Source organism: Neofelis nebulosa, chromosome 3, assembly GCF_028018385.1.
Source record: "Neofelis nebulosa isolate mNeoNeb1 chromosome 3, mNeoNeb1.pri, whole genome shotgun sequence".
In the NCBI taxonomy this organism is placed as follows: domain Eukaryota; kingdom Metazoa; phylum Chordata; class Mammalia; order Carnivora; family Felidae; genus Neofelis; species Neofelis nebulosa.
This window is the reverse complement of record NC_080784.1, coordinates 77,371,683-77,394,833: the sequence shown is the minus strand read 5'-3', so window position 1 is coordinate 77,394,833 and position 23,151 is coordinate 77,371,683. Positions and strand designations below refer to the sequence as shown.

General features: G+C 41.5%; 1 protein-coding gene across 2 annotated transcripts in view; it reads left to right on the top strand.

The window, feature by feature from the left end:
- The first annotated feature begins 12,905 nt into the window (after window positions 1-12,905).
- FHIP1A (FHF complex subunit HOOK interacting protein 1A) overlaps window positions 12,906-23,151 on the top strand; it is a 248,154-nt gene continuing 237,908 nt past the window's right edge. For both annotated transcript variants that reach the window (XM_058721167.1, XM_058721168.1), the window contains exon 1: window positions 12,906-13,215. The gene's annotated coding sequence lies outside the window, so the exon portion shown is untranslated. The remainder of the gene's footprint in view (window positions 13,216-23,151) is intronic.

The window sequence follows — 23,151 nt, the reverse complement described above, 5'->3', positions numbered from 1 at the left end:
CTGAGCCAAAATCAAGAGTCAAAAGCTCAATTGACTGAGCCACCCAGTCCCCTCTGGGTTATTACACTGATGTGAATGTTACCTAGTTGTATCTGTGGGATGTAGTGAGCTTAGGGTTCTCTTACTCTCGCATCTTCCCAGCCTCTCTCTATCTTGGGACATTTTAATTATAATGTGTTTTGGTGTAGATATTTTGGGATCCATCTTTTTTGGAACTGTCTGGGATTCCTGGATTGTAATGTCTGTTTCTTTTACTAGGTTAGGGAAGTTTTCATCAATTATTTTTCAACTATGTTTTCTGCCCCTCTTCTTCTGAGCCCCCTGTAATGCAAATGTTGGTCCACTTGATGTTGTCTCATGAATCCCTAAGGCAGCTTCCACTTTTTTTTTTTCTTTTTCCACTTTCTTTTTGCTGTTCCGATGGGGTGAGTTCCACTGCCTTTTCTTAAAGTTCACTGATCTTTTCTTTTGCTTCATCTAATTTGCTGTTGAATCCCTATATTTTCCAGTTCAGTTATTGATTTTTCAGCTCTGTGACTTCCTTTTGGTCGTTCTATATTTTCTTTTCTTCTTTTTTCTTCTTATTTGAGAGAGAGAGAGAGAGAGAGAGAGAGAGAGAGAGAGAGAGAGAGAGAAGAGAGAATCCCAAGCGGGCTCCACATTCAGTGCAGAGCATGATGTGGGGCTTGATCTCATGACCCTGGAATCATGACCTGAGCTGAAACCAAGAGCTGGATGTTCAACCAACTGAGTCATCCACACACCCCAGTAGTTCTATGTTTTCCATCTTTGTTAAAGTTCTCATTCTGTTCATCCACTTTTCACCTATGTTCTATGAGATTTTTCCTGACCATTATTTTGAATTCTCTATCAAGTAAATCACTTATCTGTTTCCTTAAGGACTTTTTTTTTTGGTGTTTTATTTCGTTCTTCAATTTGGAACACATTTCTTTGTATCTTCATTTCATTTGTTTGTTTGACTCTGTTGGTTTCTGTGTCTTTGATAAAACAGCCACCTCTCCCAGACTTGGAGGAGTGACCTTGTTTAGGAGATGAAACTTATTGTTCAACCCTGCCCTAGCTCTAGGCTCTCAAACCTTCATGATTACCCAGGCAGCCTATTTTATTGCTAGTGGATCCCAGTCATTGAGAGTATGCTGAAACTTGTCAGTTTCCCAAAGAATAGGATCCCAGTCAGTACATTTGTTCAGGTTGATTGGAAGCCAGACCCTCAGGATATAGCTTTTATTATTTTTTATTTTTATTTTTATTTTTTTGTTTACTCAGACAGCAGCTTTTAAAGTATGCAAACATAAGGGCACCTGAGTGGTTCAGTCGGTTAAGCATCCAATGCTTGATCTCAAGGACATGGGATTGAGCTCTGTGCTACAGGCTTGGTCCTGGGCGTAGGCTTGATTAAGATTCTCCCTCTCCCTCCCTGTCCTCCACTCATGATCTCTCTCTCAAAAAAAAAATATTTTTTAAAGTATGCAAACATACACAGTCCTATGGAACTGCAAGCATTAAGTCCCACTGGCTACTAGCACCAGGTGATCTAGGTGTCCATTGGTGACAGCTACAAAAATTGGAGACCAGAGGAGGGTAATTATTCCTTTCCAGGAGATAATGGTGAGCTGGAGTGAGGCAGAAGGAGAGTGCAGATAGGGCATGCCAGCCTCTGTTCCCAGAGAGTGCCCCAGTATGTTCCTTGATGTGTGTTAAGTTAGATGCCTGCCCTCCAGACAGGTGTTTAAGATAATTAAATAAGCATTGTTTACATAAAGTTTGGGCTCCTCTAAATTGGCTGCCTCTGCACTGGTCCCTGTGATGGGTAAGTATGAGAGTGTGAGCTCTTTAAGAGGTGTTTCTCAGTTCTCTATAGCCTTGTTGGTCTTGTGGACATGTGCCCTATTGGTTTTCAAAGCTCGCATGTTGCGGGCTTCTCTTTCAGGTGCAGGTGTTGAACACTGATGTGACCAATGCAGGCTTAAAATCCTTAGCTCCTCAGGTAGAAGCTCCAGGTTTTGATTGCCCTCCTGATTTTGTGTCAGTGTGTCTGAGATGGTCTCAGCTACTCCTACCTGCTTTAATGTGTTTTTTTCCCCCCCCATCCTTTGTCTGATACATAGGATTTGCTTAGCTAGTTTGTGTTTTTTGTTTTTTCAGAGGAAGTTGTTTCATGTGTAGCTGTTGATTCAGTTTATTCATGGAAAGAGGGGAGGTCAGGATTTTCCTACATTACCATCTTGATGTAGAACTTTCAAGTACCATTCTATTAGATCTTTCTTATTTATTTATTTTTTAACATTTATTCATTTTTGAGAGACAGAGTGTTGAGTGGGGGAGGGGGACAGAGAAAGAGAGGGAGACACAGAACCCGAAGCCAGGCTTCAGGCTCTGAGCTGTCAGCACAGAGTCCAATGTGGGACTCACATCCACAGACTGCAAGATCATGACCTGAGCTGAAGTCAGATGCTTAAGTGACTGAGCCACCCGGCTGCCCCAACTATTAGACATTTCTAGGTAGCTCCAGCTAAATTTACTTCCCTTAAAAAAAAAAAATTCCTATAACTCTAATCCTAGAAGGTTTGGAATTTGGTAGGTTCTTTTTGTGTGTACAGTATTTAAGGGAAGGAAGGAAATAAATGATCTCTACCGTGATGACTGCCTTTCAAGTTAGAGTTGATGTCTTGGCCATTGCAAAAAGATAACAATAAATGTGAAATATAACTGTTAGTTCTGCTAAAATCTATAAAAACCACATCGAGCTTATTAAATAACTTATTAAACAATACTAGGCAGCTTACTGAGTCTGTAACATTGGCAACAGATACAGATTTAGAAGCCATATAACTGGGAACTGCATGTACACCAATCACCCTGCAGGTCTTCTGTAGGGGAGACAGTGCTGTTCCCACTCTGTGTGGACACTGCAGTGAGCATTGCCAATACTACCGCTGTGAGCACTGGGTACTAGTGAGAGAATCTCTCCCCCAAGCCGGTCTCTGTTTTCTATATCTTGCAGAATGATGCGTTGTGGTGGTTTCTCCTTTAGCTCATTAGTGTCCCTTTCAAAATCTATGTTCTATCTGTACAAGAGTCTAGAAAAAGCAAGTTTCCGCTTTCTTATGGGAGTTGGAGACTTAAAAGGAGAGAAACCTCTTCTAATGCTAGGTGACTGGAAAGAATTGGTGAATGCATTACAACATGTCACTTTCAGATGTTGGTAATTTATATAAATCCTCTTCAGATTCAACCAAACTTGAGAACCAAAGAGAGTCCAGCAAGAGAGCCAGATGTGTGATCAATATATAGAAATAAATTTCATACCTTCATACCAGCAATGAAATTACTAGAAATAGTAATAGAAAACGTTTTAATTGCAACAAAACCATATGATATACAGAAATTGAGCTATTAAGGAGTACAGAAAATAATTGTGGAAAAAATTATATAACTTTATTAAGGGATATTTTATTAAAAAATTTTTTTTGTAACGTTTATTTATTTTTGAGACAGAGAGAGACAGAGCATGAATGGGGGAGGGGCAGAGAGAGAGAGGGAGACACAGAATCCAAAGCAGGCTCCAGGCCCTGAGCCATCAGCCCCAGAGCCTGACGCGGGACTCGAACTCACGGACCGTGAGATCGTGACCTGAGCTGAAGTTGGACGCTTAACTGACTGAGCCACCCAGGCACCCCTATTAAGGGATATTTTAAAAATACTTGAATAAATGAAGCAAAATATCCTGCTAAGAGATGGGATGGGTTAACATTTTGAAGATTAAACTACTCAAAATATACTCAAAAATATAAATTCAGTGTAATTAAAAAGAATCCCAGAAGGATTTTTGGAGGCATGTCAATAAAGTGATTCTAAAATGTATTTGGTGAATATCTAAAGACAATTTTGAAAAATAAGCCAAATCTTTCGAAACAGTGTTCCAGGATCAAATCTTTAAGCCAAGAAGTCAGGGTAGAAAGTCAAGAAACACACCTGTGTATATAGGCAATTTGCCATAGAGAAATAAAATCAAAGAAATATTGGATTATTTAGTAAATGGTACTGAGAAAATTAGCTCACTGTAAGAAGAAAAATATAATCAGATCCTGATTTTATCTAAAAGTAAACTCCAAATGAATTATAAAAGATCAAGTATAAAAGTGAAGAAGAAAATATAGGAGACTATCAGGAAAGGAAAAGATTTCTTTAACAATTGTTCCTGGTTGGGTCCTCCAGTAAACAGACCCTAAAATAGAGATTTGCATTTAGGGAGATTATTGGACTCTGATCTCAGGCTCAACACCTGTAGGGGAGTAAAGGGAGCAGGATCCTGCTGAGTGAGCAGTTGAACTGTGGTAGTCTCAGCCTGATCCTATGGAGAATTCCAGAGCTGGGACTGCCTTTCTGATTTGCTAAGAGTGGACCCAAACTTTGTTTCTTGCATAGACCAGTCACTGTCTCCAGGAAGTGGGCATGACTTTGGATGAGCTGGATAGTCAAGGACAATGCCAGAGTTTCCCACCTTTTCCTCTTGGCTATTGTGAATAATGTTGCTATGAACATGGGTGTGCAACTATTTCTCCAAGATCCTGCTTTCAATTCTGTTGGTTTTATGTGAGAGAGGGGATTGCTGGGTCATGTGGTAAGTATATTTTTAACTTTTTGAAGAACTGTCCTAGTCTGTTCCATAGTGGCTGCACCAATTTACATTCCTACCAATAGTGCACAAGGGTTCCCTTTTCTCCACATATTCCCCAGCATTTATTTTCTGTGTGGTTTTTTTTTTTTTTTTGATAGTGGCCATTCTAATATGTGTGAGGCTTTATCTTGTAGTTTTGATTTGCATTTTTGACACAACCTTTTTTAAAAAGTAAAATTTATTCTCTTACCATAAAGTAACATATTCATTGTAGAAAGCTGGGAAAATATAAAAAATTAGAATGAAGCAAATATCTCTTAGAATCCTGATTCTTCAAGATAATCAGAGTTAATACTTCGGTTTGCGTTTTTTCAATCTTTTTTGTTTTTGTCCAGATTTACACATAGGTGATGCTAGCCCATACTAACCCTTTGGGCAATTCAGAAAAAGGCATCCTGTTCTCTAGATGAATGCAATCTTGAACCAGGGTGTACAGCTTGATAAGCGGAGCACAGCTAGATTTCAGATCTTACTTGCTCCAAGGGCAGGCATCCTGTGCAGTGAACAACTTGCACAACCATACATTGTAGTTCTGAAAGTACACAGGGGTTTTATTTTATAGCTTTTTTTTTTTAAAATAAAATGGAGATCATACTATGTGGTAGACTGACTATGTTTGGATAGAACATAATTTACTTTAGTTCATTCCTATTCGATAATTAAATTACTTCCAAAATTTTGATATTATAAATTCATGCTGGTATGATAATACTTGTACTTAAATATCCACTTTTAGAATTACTTCCTCATTACAAATTCCTAAAAATTGCCTTGAAAACTAAATCTACTGAGTGCTTATCATGTGCTCTACACCGTGCTCAGGGAGCTACATAATCCTCATCACAAACTAGTGATATAGTTACTACGATGACCTCTTATTAGAGCAAAAACTGAGGCACAAGAAGAAATGAAGTTACTTAGTTACTTGATCCAGGTCACACAGCTGGAAAGCAGTAGAGCTGGGATTTGAACACACTCCTGTCGGCTGCATCTGCTCCAGAGCTTAGGCTGTTAACATGCTACAGTGATTCATTTTATTTTCATTTTTTTTAAGTCTATTTTGAGAGAAGGCAGGGAGAGATTAAGAGGGAGAGGGGACAGAGAGAAGGAGAGAGAACCACAAGCAGTCTCTGCACCATCAGCACAGACCCCGATGTGGGGTTTGAACTCACGAACTGTGAGATCATGACCTGAACTGAGGTCAAGAGTCAGACCCTTAACCAACTGTACTACCCAGGCGCCCCTACCCTGACTTTCTTTAAAGGAGAAGACAGGTGGATTTGAAAAGAGTTTTTATAATAAATAAGACATATTTCATCAGTGGAGTAGGTAGACCTTGACCACTTGATAATCTCCACAGGAGATGAGACCATTGAAAAGCAATTTTATTTTATTATTAATGTATTTGTTAGAATTTCTTGACAGAATGATTAATATTCTAACAAGATACACATTGTTCATTTCTAAGCTCTTCTTAAGAGAAGCAACTTTAGGAGACAATTTATATTTAGATTTAATCTGACTATAAATGATAATGTCTTTGTGTCTTTTTTAGATTAGATTCCAAGGTATCTGGGTCAATGAAGGGATCTTTTTGACATCCTCATCTCAAACTGCCCTCTTCCCTTTGCTGTACCTGAACTTCTGTTTTTGTTAAACAGAGCTGATAGCCTTTGTTCGCTTTCTCACAGAGATGTTAAGATAGAGACTATAGTCCCATGAGCTCTGTGAAAGAAGAGTGTTTGCAAGTACTAATGAGATACTGCTCTCCTTTTTTTCACGTAATCATGGATTTTGATGTTTTAAATATTTTGAGGGAAATGTGTAAGGCAATTTGAAATACAATTACATTTTATTTAAAAAAAATTTTTTTTTCAACGTTTTTTTATTTATTTTTGGGACAGAGAGAGACAGAGCATGAACGGGGGAGGGGCAGAGAGAGAGGGAGACACAGAATCGGAAACAGGCTCCAAGCCATCAGCCCAGAGCCTGACGCGGGGCTCGAACTCACAGACCCGAGATCGTGACCTGGCTGAAGTTGGACGCTTAACCGACTGTGCCACCCAGGCGCCCCAGAAATACAATTACATTTTAAAGCAGGGATAAAGGAGGTAAGAAAAGGGAGTCTTGTGCAGCTGCTGCATTAAAGAAATCTAATCTGAATACTTTGACTAATGTATATAACACAGCTAAAAAGGGTAAGAATAAATGAGATAATGAAAAATACAACTTAGAAAGGGTTGGCATTATATTACTAATCTGTGCATTCACAAGAATGTACTTCTATCTTCCATGAAATCATTTTAACTTCTAAAGTAGTAGAGTTCAAAACAATGGCTGTTTATTGGATACATTATGTTAAAAATGCATTGTTTCAAACTAGAACTCTTTTATATAGTGCCAGTGGGAGTATAAATTGGTATAACCATGTTGGAAAACTTTTGGCAATATTCACTAAATCTCATTATATATTCAGCAGCTCCACTCCCAAGAGAGCATGACACTTGCTTATGGCAGAAAACGTGGAAATAGAGAAAGGAACAAAGAAAATAGTCATCCTAATATAGGGATGACAATTAACATTTTTAAGGAGAATCCTCCTTAAAATTTTTTTTTAATGTTTATTTTTGAGAGAGAAAGAGCTTAAGCAGGGAATGGGCAGAGAGACAGGGAGACACAGAATCCAAAGCAGACTCCAGGCTCCTAGTTGTCAGCACAGAGCCTGATGTAGGGCTCGAACTCACGAACCACGAGATTATGACCTGAACCAAAGTGTGTCGCTCAACTGACGGAACCACCAAGGCACCCCAGGAAAATACTATTTTACATTCTGTTTTGTGGTAGGCTTATTTTATTTTAATGTTTATTTATTTTGAGAGAGAGAGGCACAGAGAGAGGGAGAGAGACAGTCCCAAGCAGGCTCCACACTCAATGTGGTGCCGAAATCAAGAGTTGGACGCTCAATTGACTGAGCCACCCAGGTGCCCCATGGCTTATTCTGTTACTATAATATATTGTGAACATGTTTTCATTTAATAGATATTCATCCATATTTAAAAAAATCTGCCTATAATAACATAAATGGCTTTACCATAACCTAGTGCTTACCATAATTCTGTCTTGTTGGATACTTAGGATATTTCTTTTCACTATACTTAAATGACCCTGTGATGGACATTGTTATATGTAAAGGTTTTTTTTTTAATGTTTATTTGGGGGGGTGGGGGCAGAGAGCGACAGAATCTGAAGCAGGTTCCAGGCTTTGAACTGTCAGTCAGCACAGAGCCCAATGCAGGGCTTGAACTCATGAATTGTGAGATCATGACCTGGGCAGAAGTCAGATGCTTAACTGACTGAGTCACCCAGGTGCCACATTATATGTAAAGTTTTAGCAAATATTTGAATATTAGAATAAATTCCTGGAAGTAAAATTTCTAGTTTGAAAAGTATAAACATTTTCAATATTTAGATACACATTTCTAAAAATTACTATAGCTTCCTTTAGCATGATATGAAATTATCCAACATGCAACAATATTACTTTTTATAATTTTTCTAGTCTTGCCAAATTTATAAATAAAAAATAATTGTTTCTCATTCTAGCTTTAATTGATATGACTGGACTGTTAAAATACAGTGGTCATCTGTGTTTTTTTTACTTTTACTTTTTAGAATTCTCTTTTGAATATTTATCTATTCTTACATCTTATTTGAAATAATTTTTTATAAGGAGTAGTACCCAAAATTCTTTGCTTATTATATATATTGTACTTTTTTTTTTTTTTGCTTTATTACAAACTTTTCATGTTTCAAATTCCTTTCCCAAACTATCAAACTCTGATACTTTTGTTTGTCTCCTTGAGGGACTAGAACTCCAGAGAAACTACTATAACATGGATTTTATTAGACACTTTTCTTGGACTTCATTTCTTCTGTTTTTTTCCTGCATTGACTATGACTTTCCATCTTTCTAAATTTTAGTATAATTGAAATACAATATCCTATTTCAGGTATACAACATAGCAATTTTATGTTTATATACATGATCATCCTAATAGGTCTAGTTACCAGTTGTCACCGTAAAAAGTTAATACAATAATATTGACTGTATTTCCCCTGCTGTTCAATACTCTCCCATGACTTATTTATTTTATAACTGGATGTTTGTATTTCTTGATCCCTTTCACCCACTTTGTCCCCCACTCTGGCAATCAGTAGTCGGTTCTCTGCATCTATGAGTCTGATTTTATTTTTAAAATTCCACATATAAGTGAAATCATATAGTATTTGTCTTTCTCTGTTTGACTTATCTCACATAGCACAACACTCTCAAGGTTCATCCTTGTCCCAAAGGGCAAGATTTCATTCTTTTTTATGGCTGAGTAATATTCCATTGTTTTTGTATTTTTATTTCATGTTCTTTCCTTGTTTTCTTTTCCCTCTCCTTTTAGTAAGACTTATTTCCTCTGAAACAATGACTCTGTTTCATCCCCAGAGGGCAGAGTGGATATGTATGAAATTCATATTGTACACAGGAAACTTAACTGCTTGCCATTTATTAGGTACTGTGCTAGCCACTTCACTGGATTAATTCATGTTATCCTTAAAACAACCCTAATGAAGTACGTATTTTTTTCATTTTATAAACTGAGGAAATTGAAGATTGTTCAAATTATGTGTCCTTTTTTTTCCTGTCATCCCTTTGGCCTTCTTGATTTTTATCCCAACCTGCTCCTTTTGAAGTTGTCTTCTTTGCCCTGGCAGTTGCACCCTTTCAGCTGCTCAGGACAAACACCTCAGTCTTCTTTGCTTTCTTTCCGTCATACTTCACACTCAATCTGTGAGGGATTCCTGTCAGTTCATCACCTCCACCCATATCTCCCTGGTCCAAGTCACTATCCTCTTGCTCTTAGATTATTTCAGTAGCCTTTTAATTGGTTTCTGCTACCCACTACTGTCTATACTCAATCTAGCAAAGTTATCCTATTAAAATGTGACAGAAGATGTCACTTTTCCACCCTAAACTCTCCAATGGCTCCCAACTCAGAGTAAAAGCCTCACCTGAACTGTCTCACCCCAACCTCTTCCCTGTCTTTACCTTCTTCGATCTGCCATTCTGGCCTCTTGGCTCTTCCTAGTGCACTCAGGCATAATTCTGCCTCAGGGCTTTTGTACTTGCTGTGCTTTCTGCCTTGAAAGTTGTCTGTCCAGATATCTTGCTCCTTTAGGCCTTTGCTCAAATATACTTCCTACAGAGGTTTTGCTAGATGTTCTTATTTAAAAGAGCACCATGGCCAACGGACACGTGAAAAGATGCTCACCATCACTCATAATAAGGGAAATACAAATCAAAACCATGATGAGATACCACCTCACACCTGTCAGAATGGCTAAAATTAATAGCACAAGAAACAGGTTTTGGCGAGGATGAGAAGAGGAACCGTCTTGCACTGTTGGTGGGAATGCAAACTGGTGCAGCCACACTGGCAAACAGTATGGAGGTCCCTCAAAGAGTTAAAAATAGACCCTATGATCCAGCAATCACTACCAAGCATTACCCAAAGGATATAAAAATATAGATTCGAAGGGGGCACATACATCCTGATGTTCGTAGCATTATCAACAATAGCCAAATTATGGAAAAAGCCCAAATGTCCAACTGATGAATGGATAAAGATGTGTATACATGTGTACACACACACACACACACACACACACAAATATTACTCAGCCATCAAAAAAGAATGAAACCTTGCCATTTGCAACAATGTGGTTGGAGCTAGAGTGTATTATGCTAATTGAAATAAATTAGTTCAAGAAAGACAAATACCATATGAAACAAGACAGATGAATATAGGTGAAGGGGAAAAAAAGAGGGAGGAGAACCATAAGAGACTCTTTTTTTTTTTTTTTAATTTTTTTTCAACGTTTTTTATTTATTTTTGGGACAGAGAGAGACAGAGCATGAACGGGGGAGGGGCAGAGAGAGAGAGGGAGACACAGAATCGGAAACAGGCTCCAGGCTCCGAGCCATCAGCCCAGAGCCTGACGCGGGGCTCGAACTCACGGACCGCAAGATCGTGACCTGGCTGAAGTCGGACGCTTAACCGACTGCGCCACCCAGGCACCCCAAGAGACTCTTAACTATAGAGAATAAACCAAGGGTGCTGAGGGGAAGTGGGCAGGGGGGGATGGGCTGAATGGGTGATAGATATTAAGGAAGGCACTTGTGTTGAGCACTGGGTGTTATATGTAAGTGATGAATCATTAAATTCTACTCCTGCAACCGGTATTACCCTATATGTTAACTAGAATTTAAACAAAATTTTGAAAAGAAAAAAAAAACCTGTTCCTCCTCATGTCCCCTCCCTGCTTAATTTTTCTCCGTAGCATTTCTAATCATATGGCAGTCCACACATTTATCATCTGTCTGTCTCCCATTTGGAAGGTAAGCTCCATTAGGGCTAGAATTTTTAAGTTTTTTTGTTATCCCCTTTGTCTCCAACACCTAGAAGAATGCCTAGCATGCAAAAAGCACTAATGATTTCCCCACATTCCAATTATTAGAGCAGGCCAAGGTGACCTGCTGGGTAGAACTTTCCCCTTTTTTCTCCCTTGTCCTTCCCCAGATTTTACTTGAGACCCTTGTCTACACTTGTTACAGGTGAAAGGCTAGTGAATCCTGAAAGGACTCCCAGCAAGCGCAACCTGTGTTGGTGCTGCTTTCCATGAGCCACAGCAGTGGTCGTAGACAGCCTTAGAAGGAAGTGTGTAGTTCCTATCATCCCATTACCATGGTTGCAAGAGAGAACTTGAAACTAGATATACCTGATTTTGGTTTTCCCCGGATGCCATTCACTGAGAATGGAGGGAGGAGGATACTCTTCCAAAGGAGAATTTGGTGAGGTGCCAGCAGGACGCTGCTGAGGTGGAAAATCCTCCACATCCACCTTTGTAAGTTGTGGTGTGGCCCGACCTGCTCAGGTTTTGGCTTACCTCAAGTTTCAGCCATGCCAACCACAGGGCTCTGAAAATGCCAAGAAGGCCTCTACCTAAGAATTTGATTCCTCCTCCTGGCTTTAAAGTCCAGAAAGCAGAGCATTGACTCTGCTGCCCAAGCACCCAGGGGGCGTGGGAGATGCAGGAATAGGGGAGGGAAGTCAGCGCCGCCTACTTTGGCAATGGGCACAGCCCCAAGTGTCAAAGGGCAAAGGAGAGGCTAGGCCCTACACCGTGGAGGTCTGGGCTCTGGAAAGGAGACCCGCGCCGGGCCAAAGACCACCACCAACTCCTCTCCCCGGGTGCTGGGGTAATGGATCCTGAACCTGCTGTGCCATTTTCTGGGGAGTCCTGAGTTGGGGATGGTTCCTTTTTGCTGTAGAACTGTCCACATTAAAAAGCCCTCATCTGGGGGTTGGGGGAGGATTGCTAGGGAACATGTGCCACGCACACATATACTCGCGAACAATTGCAACAATGCTGACTCACCTTAAAAACAAAAAGCAACTGCCCTCCACTGCCCTCCGTTCCCCAAAACCCTGACTCCTTAAGTCCGCCAAGAGTAAAACTCCCCCTGCTCACTTCAGTAGAATATGCCAGTAAAATAACAGGAGAACGCTTCCGTCATCGACTCAGCTCTCTTGGGACCTTGTTAGTGTTTTAAAGTTCAAACCTCAGGGATAGAAAGAAAGGCTTCAGTGAAAGAAATTGGAGTGGGGAGAGGGCACCAATGGCTGCCGTCAAACCTTTGGGGAGCAAGAAATCTAAAACGTCCGTGACATGCGGAGTTGTCTGACTTCCTCCACCCCGCAGGACCCAAGAAACCAGCCTTGTGGCCGGTTCATAAATATTGATTTATTTTTTCGTTGGTGGGGAGGTGTGGGAGCGGTTGTGTGTGAAGGGATGCAGTGCTGACAAAAGACGAGCCCCTAAAGGCGGGGTGGGGTGTACTCCACGTCGCCCGGGTTAAGTTTCGGTGGAAAGTTTCCCTCCGAGGCTCCTCCCCCTTCACCCTGGAAACCCGCGTTAGGCGGCCGCGCCGCGGAGCCCAAGCCCTGGCGCACCTGGCGGCCGAGCGTCCCAAGGGCAGGGGTGGGGGCGGGGCTGGCGGCGGCCGGGGCGGGGCCGGGCTCCGTGCTCCCCAGGGCTGCCGGGCAGGTTGGGCCCCGCCTTGCCCCGGCTCGCCCCGCCCCGCCCGCGCTCCCAGGAGCACAGAGTTGGGAGGGGGGAGTGGTGCAGAGCCCCGGATCCGCGCGGCTCAGCCGCCCGCTGACGCATGGTCGGAAAGTTGCGCTCAAACCTTTTCCCTTCTCCTACTTTCTTCCTAGGGCCGGGCTGTTGAGTTGGAGCCGGGCGGGGAGGAGCCGGCTCTCCGCCCCTCCTGGAGTCCGGCGCGGGTGGCGGCTCGGGGTCCGGTGTACCCTGGACGGCGGCACAAACTTTCCCGACAGTTTGGGGACACTTGTCCGGAGCGTCCCGCACTGTGTGGAAGGAGGAGCCGAGTCCGCGGGCAGGTACGTGGCACCCTGCTTGGAGCTTTGCCGCTTGAGGACTTCTTTTATTTTAGGGGGTTAAGAGAGTGGGGAGAGCAGACGCGTCCTTTCTCTGCATTCCGCCGACTGGGCTGGAGGAGCAGGTATTGGGATGGGGTTGCACTGGGAATACCCGAAACTAGATCGCTGCATCGGGCCGCAGCACTGCGGGGACGAGGTGGCTGCGAGAGCCGCGGGACCCGGCGTTACTCGGTGACTGACCCCGGGAGAGAGAGAGCCGGCTTATTTTGACGGAGAAAGATGTCATCAGGGCTCTCCACCTCTTTCCTTGGTCCCTGGGGCCAGAGAGCGGGGGTCCTACGGGAGGAGGAGAGGCGAAGAGATCTGGGGCTCAGTTTTTCTCCCCAAGCCACCTCGCTTTCACGGGAGACCGAGGTGGCGTCCCTCTGAGGTTTGTAGCACTCTCCGGGTGGAAGGGCGGACTTGTTGGGTGGCTCTTGCTCAGTTTCGTAAGGTCTCTAATGAAACTGCGTTCAAATCATGGTGGTTGTTATTGATGTCGTGCCTGCATGCCTGTCCGTCTGTTTCCCGCCCCGACTCCAACAATGCTTCCTTGTTAACCCCGTTTCTGCTAGGGAATGAACTAGCTGCTGTTCTATTTCAAGCCTGGCCAGGGTGAGGTGTTGGTAGCAGCTGTAGTCTTGTTTGTTTGGAACTTTGGGAATCACGTGACCTCTGTCTCACCTACCTGGATCCATCCCTTCTTAACAGACCCGGCTTCCACCATTCAGCAAGTGCTGCAGCCTCAGCCATCCAGTGACGGGGAGATATCCCCATTGGAGGAAGGATCCGCAAGCTGAGGAGTAGTAGTAGGCAGTGTCAACCGATTGGGCCCACACCCAGCCTTCTCGGGAAGGGCTGTGCTATCAAATTCATCTTGTTAGGAAGTCATCTGCTGTCTGCTAATAGCCATAGCAGCCTGATGAAATTATGTAGGTCATTGAAAAATAATTCCTGCTTAATCACCTTTATCCTGTTGATTAATGAGAGAAAAGATTTCCTTTCCTTAATGTACCATGCCTGTTTGACAGGGTCACCTGCCTGACCTCAAGTTTACTTGTAAACGTGGCACTGGACCCGATGTTGTTCCTGCCTCAAACCTAGCGTACCCCAGCCGAAGTCTGCATTTGGAGAACATTAGTGGTCTCCTTTGGACAGATGTAATGCAGGAGATTCAGTCCATAAATTTTAATGCTGCATCTTGTCGGCTTTAGATAACTTTTCAGATAATTAAAAGCTGGTTTCTTTTAGCTCCAGTTAATCCCTTTCCATAGAACTCATAAGAATTATGCCCACGCCTGTCCTGAAACTGTTTGGGGTCTCCTTTTTCATTTGTCCTATAGCTTTAGGAACAGGACTAAACCGTGTGGGGTGGGTGAAAAGGGCAAAAGAAACCGAGCATCCCTGAACTAGATTCAGAGAGAGGTTTAGAGTGGTCTAATACTTTAGGCCCAGCTGCCCACCTAGCTTCCTTATTGTCTCTAAACAGAGACACTCTAGGTTGTATTGCTTTTAATGTAGGCCTTTGAAGACTAGAAATGAAAGGGTGGTTTAGAGTAATGCATCACTGGACAGTTCTGCATCATAATATCTCAAGTTTGGCTCAGAACACTTTCTCTACGAAGTTCATTCTATCATAATAGGAAGCCAATAGATAATGTCTACAAGTCAAAAAGCAAATGTACAAACAAATTATTTCAAAATAGAGAGGTACATATTAGAAGAAACAAGAGTTGCCTGAGGGGTGACTTTTGAAATTTTGTTCTCATATTACTTAAAATAAAATTTTGGTAAGGAAGCTTCCTCTCCAGGTGAATAGAAAACTAAATTGCCTTCTCAAATCCATGCTTAGGTATTTATTTTATATTCTGTGTACACGTGAGCCCTTTGAAGAACTGGACACTCAGATTCTGGCCTTGGAACACAATTGATATCTATTTCACTCTTATTTTCAGTGACTTCTAACTCAGCCTAAGTAGAGGAACAGTGCTCAAGAGTGACCAATAATGTCAGGGATTTCATTTATAGGGATCTGGTCTCTTATAAAGGCAAGAGCAGAAAGTAACATTTCTGTATGTTTTTTTTTTTTTTTTTTTAATTTTTTTTTTTTCAACGTTTTTTATTTATTTTTGGGACAGAGAGAGACAGAGCATGAACGGGGGAGGGGCAGAGAGAGAGGGAGACACAGAATCGGAAACAGGCTCCAGGCTCCGAGCTGTCAGCACAGAGCCCGACGCGGGGCTCGAACTCACGGACCGCGAGATCGTGACCTGGCTGAAGTCGGCCGCTTAACCGACTGCGCCACCCAGGCGCCCCTTCTGTATGTTTTATGATTAGCTTTATAATTAGCAAAGTACTTTGATATGTACCATATTTGTGCTTTGTGATTTAACCATTTTGTAGTGGGTGCTATTATATTTAGATTATATAGGAGGGAAACAGTTAAGATTCAGAGAAAATAAGGAACTTCTAGGTATATACTTCTATCAGCCTTTTATTTTTTATTTTATTAAAAAAAATTTTTTTTTTAACGTTTATTTATTTTCGAGACAGAGAGAAACAGAGCATGAGCGGGGGAGGGTCAGAGAGAGGGAGACACAGAATCTGAAATAGGCTCCAGGCTCTGAGCTGTCAGCACAGAGCCCGACGCAGGGCTCAAACTCACGGACCGTGAGATCATGACCTGAGTCGAAGTCGGTCGCTTAACCGACTGAGCCACCCAGGCGCCCCTTCTATCAGCCTTTTAAAAGGAAAAGGTAAGCAGTTCAGCCAAATTTATTCAGGGTAACAGAGGAACTGCAATTCAGGACAGGCAATTGATGGTGAACTATAGGCAGGTTGGGAGAATAAAGGAGGAGAGTATCCTTTTATAGAGAAAAGGAGCAAGTTGGGAGGGCTTTTGAACACGAGTTCTTTGGAAGAAAAATGAGATTTCCAAGCGGTAGTGGCTTCTCATTGGCTGCAGGTGAGGGCAGCTTGCTGTTGCTGGGCTGAGAGGAAATTTTTCTTCTGGATTGTGCAAGCTGTGACCACGAGTGGTACGTGTGTCAGAGCCCTCCCTTTTTGGCTTCCCAACTCCAATTTTGAGTCTGGTTTCCATAACACATTTTTACATTTCCCCATTGTGATCAAAATATTTCTTTAAGAGCATCACTGATCAAGAGTTGGGTCATCTGTTCTTATTAGAAACATTTTTATTTCTTGATGTGAGGAAGAACCTTTCCTAGGGTCCTGTCCCGTGTCAAGGAAAAGTGCCCAGATTGGAAACTGTTGAGGCCACATTTGAGTAACAAGGGTGAGTGGAAGAGAGAACTCTCAGGCATTTCCCATCTAAAGTCTATATCTTAGGTTGTAAGCATTGGAGATCATCTTGATGCATTGAGCCAGCATCATCTTATTGGGTATGTTATTTCTACCCAAAGGTTTGACAGGCACCAGGTACAAAGTTTGAAAATGATTATATAAAATAAGATGAGCAGAATAATGACTCCAGTTTGTGTAATAGTCCTAAACCAGGAGCCTAAACCTGAAGGTAACTAGCAAAAGAGATCAAAGGATCACGGATCATCAGGTGGAATTTGCTGTAGCAATGTACTTGTTCCCTAATTTTATGTATTTGGGTTTCTGGTTCTTTGGAAGAATTTATTCATGTGTGTTAGTTGCTTGCTATCACACAAATACCTCTGTATTTAGCAAGTGGGTAATCAAGGACGATGTGATGGTCCAAAACTACTTTAACCAATGAGTCAAATAATTGTGGTTGGACTGCTATTGTCTTAACAGAGGAATTGGCAAGTTTTCCCAACTCCAGAGAGAGATTTCTAATAATTTGTTCATTGGTGTGAATACCTACAATAGAGGCATCCAGAGTCCTGTATACCTCTGGGGAGTTCCTGGTGAATGCAGAGTTGAAGGTTTAGGGAGGAAGACCACAGGAAGGCTTCAGATTTATTGTGGATGTTCTCAGAGACCGTTATTCTAGCAAGCATTGGCCTCCAACCTGCCAGCTGTCTAAACATTCATAGGCCCACTGAGAGGCCGGTTCGCCACAAAGATAAAACCAGGTGGTGCATATAAGATTCCTGCTAGGGTTTGATTATTAATAGGGCTCTTAATTGGGATTTTTCAGTTGGTCCTTTCAAGCTAAGGGTCAGTGGTGTTTGAGGAACAAGTAGGGAGAAACCATATTGTTCTGTGGACTTTGCTCTCAAAGGCCATATAGAGAGGAGGTTGTTTGGCTAGGGCAAGCAGACCTAAGGTAGTAGTGGGAATGGGAAACTGTATGGGTGGAATTGGTATGATTAGTTGCATTGAGAGTTATGGCAGGGGAGAGATCAAACCAAGGTACAGGAAAACGTGGTTGTAGAAAATTGACTTAGTGACAAATATCCATAGAGGTGCAGGTATAGTTAGTGGTTGTAGTGGAGATGAAGGAGAAGGTTGCTGTGAGGAAGACTACAAGGTCATGGCTGTCCTGGACAGATTGGGGTTTTGGATGACAGGGTTTGTTCAACAGAATCTGAACTATCAGGAAGGTTTCCCCCTTTTGTGAGGGATTGGGAAACGTGAAGGAGGGTGTTGTCCCTCCAGGATAGAGAAGGAGAAAACAGATAAGAAAAAGCAGAAAGATTATTGGCCTGATGCCATCATCTTGGGGAAAGCTGTCTGCTCCAGCTGTTGTCTGCTTCAGTTCCTGGAAATCTTTAATTTGAGGCCACCAGTTGGTGTACAAGTCCAGTCAAGTTTAAGAGTTTTCTTTACATGGAACACATGGATCTAGGAGTCTACTCCTTGGATTTTGGCTGCACAGGGATTAGTCACTAACACTTGGTAAATGCCTTTTTCTAGTGTGGTTGAAGAGAGTCTTATTGGAGATATCTTTTCCAATAAACAAAATGCCAAGGTTGCAGGGTGTGATGTTTGGGTCTTCATCTCCTGGGAACACACTGTGAAAAGATTGCTCTACTTGAGCATGATTATTTTCAAGAGATGTAATTAGACATTCGCAATATTGAACTGTATCTCCTTTTATTAGGTGCAGGGAAAAAGATGTGGAAGCTAGATTTACAGGGAACCCAGTAAATAACTCAAAGGATGAGAGTTTATGAGCTCCAAAGGGGGTGGATCTGAGATTTAGAAGAACCAACCAACCACCAAGGCATTTGGAGAGTTTCCACAAATTTTGCCAGTTGGGTTTTGATGATGCCTTTGGTTCACTTGACTAGTCCTGAGGAGTGAGGATGATAACTACAGTGAAAATGCTGTAGAACTGGCCAAACAGCACAGACTTGCCATAATATTTGACGAGTAAAAATGGGTTCCCTGGTAGCTGTGAAGCTCAAGAGGGATTCCCTGTGTATAGATGCTTTTCCAATAGGATTTTAGCTTCTGAAGAGGCAGTAGCTTGTCTACCTGGAAAGGCTTGACCCAGTGGGAAAACATGCAAATTATTACCAAAACATATTTATATCCGTAAGATGGAAGTAGCTGAATAAATCCATTTGCCAAACCTTGAACGGTCCATTAGGCAATTTAAAGTGCCCAGGAACTGTGCACACGGGTTGCCCTGGATTTTATTTTGGGCAGGTGGGACGAGTAAAGTAGGCACTTTCTGAAGCCTTGTTAATATTTCCCTACCAGTATTGGTTCCTAAACATCTCATTTTATGTATCAACTGATAGTTTAATGCATGTACAGTTGTCAGTAGTGGGAGTTTTAGAATTTCTGGTAGGGCTATTTTTTTATTTGACCCAAACCAGAGGTTTCTCTTCTTATACCAGCAACCATCCGATTGCCAATACTGTTTTTTCCTTTCTTGTGCTGATCATTGGGTGTCTCTAGTCAGTTTCTCCACATTATCATCTGAAGATGAGTTCCTTTGGACCACGACAGAAGTTTGACTTTGGAACTTTGGAGGGCAGTCTATTTTGCAGAAATGTCAGCAAGGTGATTTCCTTTAGTTTTCCAAAAGTCAAGCTTAGAATGCTCTGGAATCTTAGTAATAGCCAAAGCAGCAGATAATAGTATAGCATCCAATAATTTCTGGAAAAAAAGTCTGCTTTTAATTTTGTCTTTGAAGGAAGCCACATTGTTGCCATAACATTTCAAAGTCATGAGCCACTCCAAAGGTATATCTACTATCTGTGTAAACGTTGGCAGTTTTGCCATTGATTAGGATACAGGCCCCAGTGTGTATGGTTTGGTTTGTTGGGCCAAAGTAGCCAAAGTTAAAGGTGCTGCTTTAGTTCCTTCAAAAGGAGTTGATATTGCATACTCAGCGTGATATTTACCATCTTCATTTTGCACATAAGAACCATCAGTGAACCATGCATGAGTAGTCAGTGTTACTCAGAGTTTTCTGTAAGTCATCACAGGGAGTCAGAGGGTGATCTGTTGGTATTGAGCAGTTATGGGGGGTTTCGTCAGAGTAAGAGGGGAAAAATAGTAGCAGGGCTAAGGTTTTTACAGTGATTTATTACAGTGATGAGTTATTACAGTGACTTACTAAGTGAGACAGCCTACTGAAAGATGCTATGATGAGAGTTAAGAACTTCAAACTGCATGTGGCACAAAGATGGTTAAAGGAGATCCTATGACTATTTCCTTAGTGGTCTTTATAAGAGGGCAGTAAAAGACATAGGTGTGAGGCATGGGGTATCCACAGGCTACAGGATCTAGTTGTTGGCTGTAATATCCAATGGATCAATGGCAATCTCCATGCTTTTGAGGGAGTGCTTCAAGGGCATTCCCTTCTTTTTCATATACAGAAAGGGAGTTGACAATTGGGGTGTCCAAGGACAGTTGTTTTTTGTTTTTTTTGTTTTTTTAACTTTTAGGATTTGAAAAGTCATGTTATCTGAATCTTTCAGATGTTAGATTCAGATTTAGTAGTTTTTAACAAAGTGTATAAATCTTGGGCCATAAGGGGAAAGTTTGGGATCCAGTTGCTACAATAATCTGCCAGTCCAAGAAAACCTTGCAATTCATGTTTGATTTTGGGCTTGCCAACACCTGTTGTTGCTTGTGTTGTTAATTTTAGCCATTCTGACAGGTGTGAGGTAGTATCTCATCGTGGTTTTGATTTGTATTTCCCTAATGCTGAGTAATGTCGAGCATCTTTTCATGTGTCTGTTAGCCTTCTGGATGTCTTCTTCAGAAAAGTGTCTATTCTTGTCTTCTGCCCATTTCTTAACTGGGTTGTTTGTTTTTTGGGTGTTGAGTTTGCTAAGTTCTTTATAGCTTTTGGATACTAACTCTTTATCAGATATGTCATTTGCAAATATCTTCTCCCATTCTGTAGGCGGCCTTTTAGTTTTGCTGATTATTCCTTCATTGTGCAGAACCTTTTTATCTTGATAAAGTTGCAGTAGTTCATGTTTACTTTTGTGTCCCTTGCCTCTGGCAACAAGTCGGGTAAGAAGTTGCTCTGGCCAAGGTCAAAGAGGTTGCTGCCTGTGTTCTCTTCTAGGATTTGGATGGTTTCCTGTCTCATTTTAGGTCTTTCATCCATTTTGAATTTATTTTTGTATATGGTGTAAGAAAGTGGTCCAGTTTTATTCTTCTGGATGTTTCTGTCCAGTTTTCCCAGCACCGTTTGTTGAAGAGACTGTCTTTTTTCCATTGGATATTCTTTCTTGCTTTGTTGAAGTTTCGTTGACCATAGAAACGTCAACCTTTTAAAAGAAAAAAGGTAAACTGTTCAGCCAGCAAAAATTGAGCTTATTTGGGAAGAGTGGAAAAATTACAGTTGGGACAAACAAACTATGGGGTACCATAGGCAAACAAAGGAGAGTGTTTCTTTATAGAGGTAAGGAGGAAGTTTAGAGGGATTTGTTTTGAACAAAAGTTTATTGGAGGAGGGGCGCCTGGGTGGCGCAGTCGGTTAAGCCTCCGACTTCAGCCAGGTCACGATCTCACGGTCCGTGAGTTCGAGCCCCGCGTCAGGCTCTGGGCTGATGGCTCAGAGCCTGGAGCCTGTTTCAGATTCTGTGTCTCCCTCTCTCTCTGTCCCTCCCCCGTTCATGCTCTGTCTCTCTCTGTCCCAAAAAAATAAATAAACGTTGAAAAAAAAAAATTAAAAAAAAAAAGTTTATTGGAGGAAAATGAGAGTTCTAAGTGGTGGTGGCTTCTCATTGGCTGTAGGCGAGGGCAGCTTGCTGTTGCTGGGCTGAGAGGAAACCTTTCTTCTTTTTTCCTGGACTACACAAGCTGTGACCACAAGTGGTATGCGTCTCAGAGACCTCTCTTCGTGGGTTCCCAACTCCAGTTTTGAGTTAGGTTTCCTTAGCACATTTTCACACTCTGCTGCTATACATCGTGGACTCAAACCCGAATCCAGGATTTTTAATACAGAGGCCAAGCTTTTAATTTTTTGCCTGCTACATTTTGTGAAGTGTTTGGATGTGAAATGAAAGCTTATTTATTAACCAAAATATGACCTCACTGGGAACAGGATGATATGTAAATATGTACACACGTATATGTGTATGTAATTTTTATATCGTTTGCATCTCAACAGTGTGGCTATACCTGGGGAAGTGGGGTGGGTGAATAAATGCCCCAATAGATTGAGAAAAGGACTTTTTATAATGTCTAAAACTGAAAAAAAAAAAAAAAAAAAACCTGGGAAATTCTAATTTAAATGTGTGATTTACAAATGTGGAATTAATTACCAGAAGAAATATCTTGCAGAGTTGAAGGAGCTTCTTCTGGGGAATGGAATTCAGGGGTGGAGAAGAGACACACAGGAGTCTGCTGTTTTTGGCTATGTTACTTTACAACTTTGTATCTTATATGCTATGATGTGTACAGGTATACTATTAAAAAAATTCCTTTGGCGAGAATAGCATAGTGGTCTGTTTTTAGAATTTTAGAACTGAAAGGACTATAGCGACTCTTTATGGCCAGTTTTTTCATTTTGCAGGTGAGCAGATTGAGGTATGGGAGTTTAAATGTTTATCAGGGTCCCATGACTGTAGAGACAAACCTCTCCTAGCACAAGTTCATACCATCCCCAGGCAGTAGAACATTTCCCCATGTTTGTTTCTCCACAATTACCTTTCTAGGCAATTCTCTTTTCCACTTTGATCTAGTTTTTTTTGCAATGTTTAAATAGGTTATGGAACTGTGGATTCAAGAGTAGTTATCTCTTAACCCCTCATATTTCCATTATGAAAAAGCTTCAAATATCTTTAGAGTCTGCAGACTCTGTACCTTTTCTTGTGAATTCTGTATTAACTTGTAGTTAGAATTAGAGACACTGAATGCAGTTTGTCTGCAACTGTTTAGGAAGTGACAGCATTGCTCAGTTGAATTTGATAAGTACTGGAATTTGGGCTTAACTTCTATCCTGAGAAGCTGTGACTAACAGGAGATGCTAGCTAAGGAGGTGTTTCCAGTATCCGTGTGTGTGGCTTAAATTTGAAGTTCTGAGAAGGATATAACTTTTCTAAAAGGGAGATACAGACAGATGTTATTTTAGAGCAATTATAGGAAAGTGGTTTTGTTTTGTTTTTTGTTTTTTTGGCATTGTTTGTTTTTTAGAGAGGGCACGCATGAACGGGGAAGAGGGGCAAAAGGGAGAGAGAGAGAGAATCTCAAGCAGGCTCCATGTTTACTGCGGAACCTGATGTGGGGCTCCATCTCACAATCCTGGGGTCATGACCTGAGTTGAAATCAAGAGTTGGTCGCTCAACTGACTGAGCCACCCAGGCACCCCTAGAAAAGTTTTTAACATCTATGTTTTCTCTTTATCCTAAGTTTTTCTCCTACTTCCCTTTGAAGTATATCACTAACTTAAAATAAAACTTTATTCTTTCTGATTATACACATAATACATATTATTCAACAATCAAATATTATGGAAATATGTTATGTTTAAATTTGAAGTGCACTGTA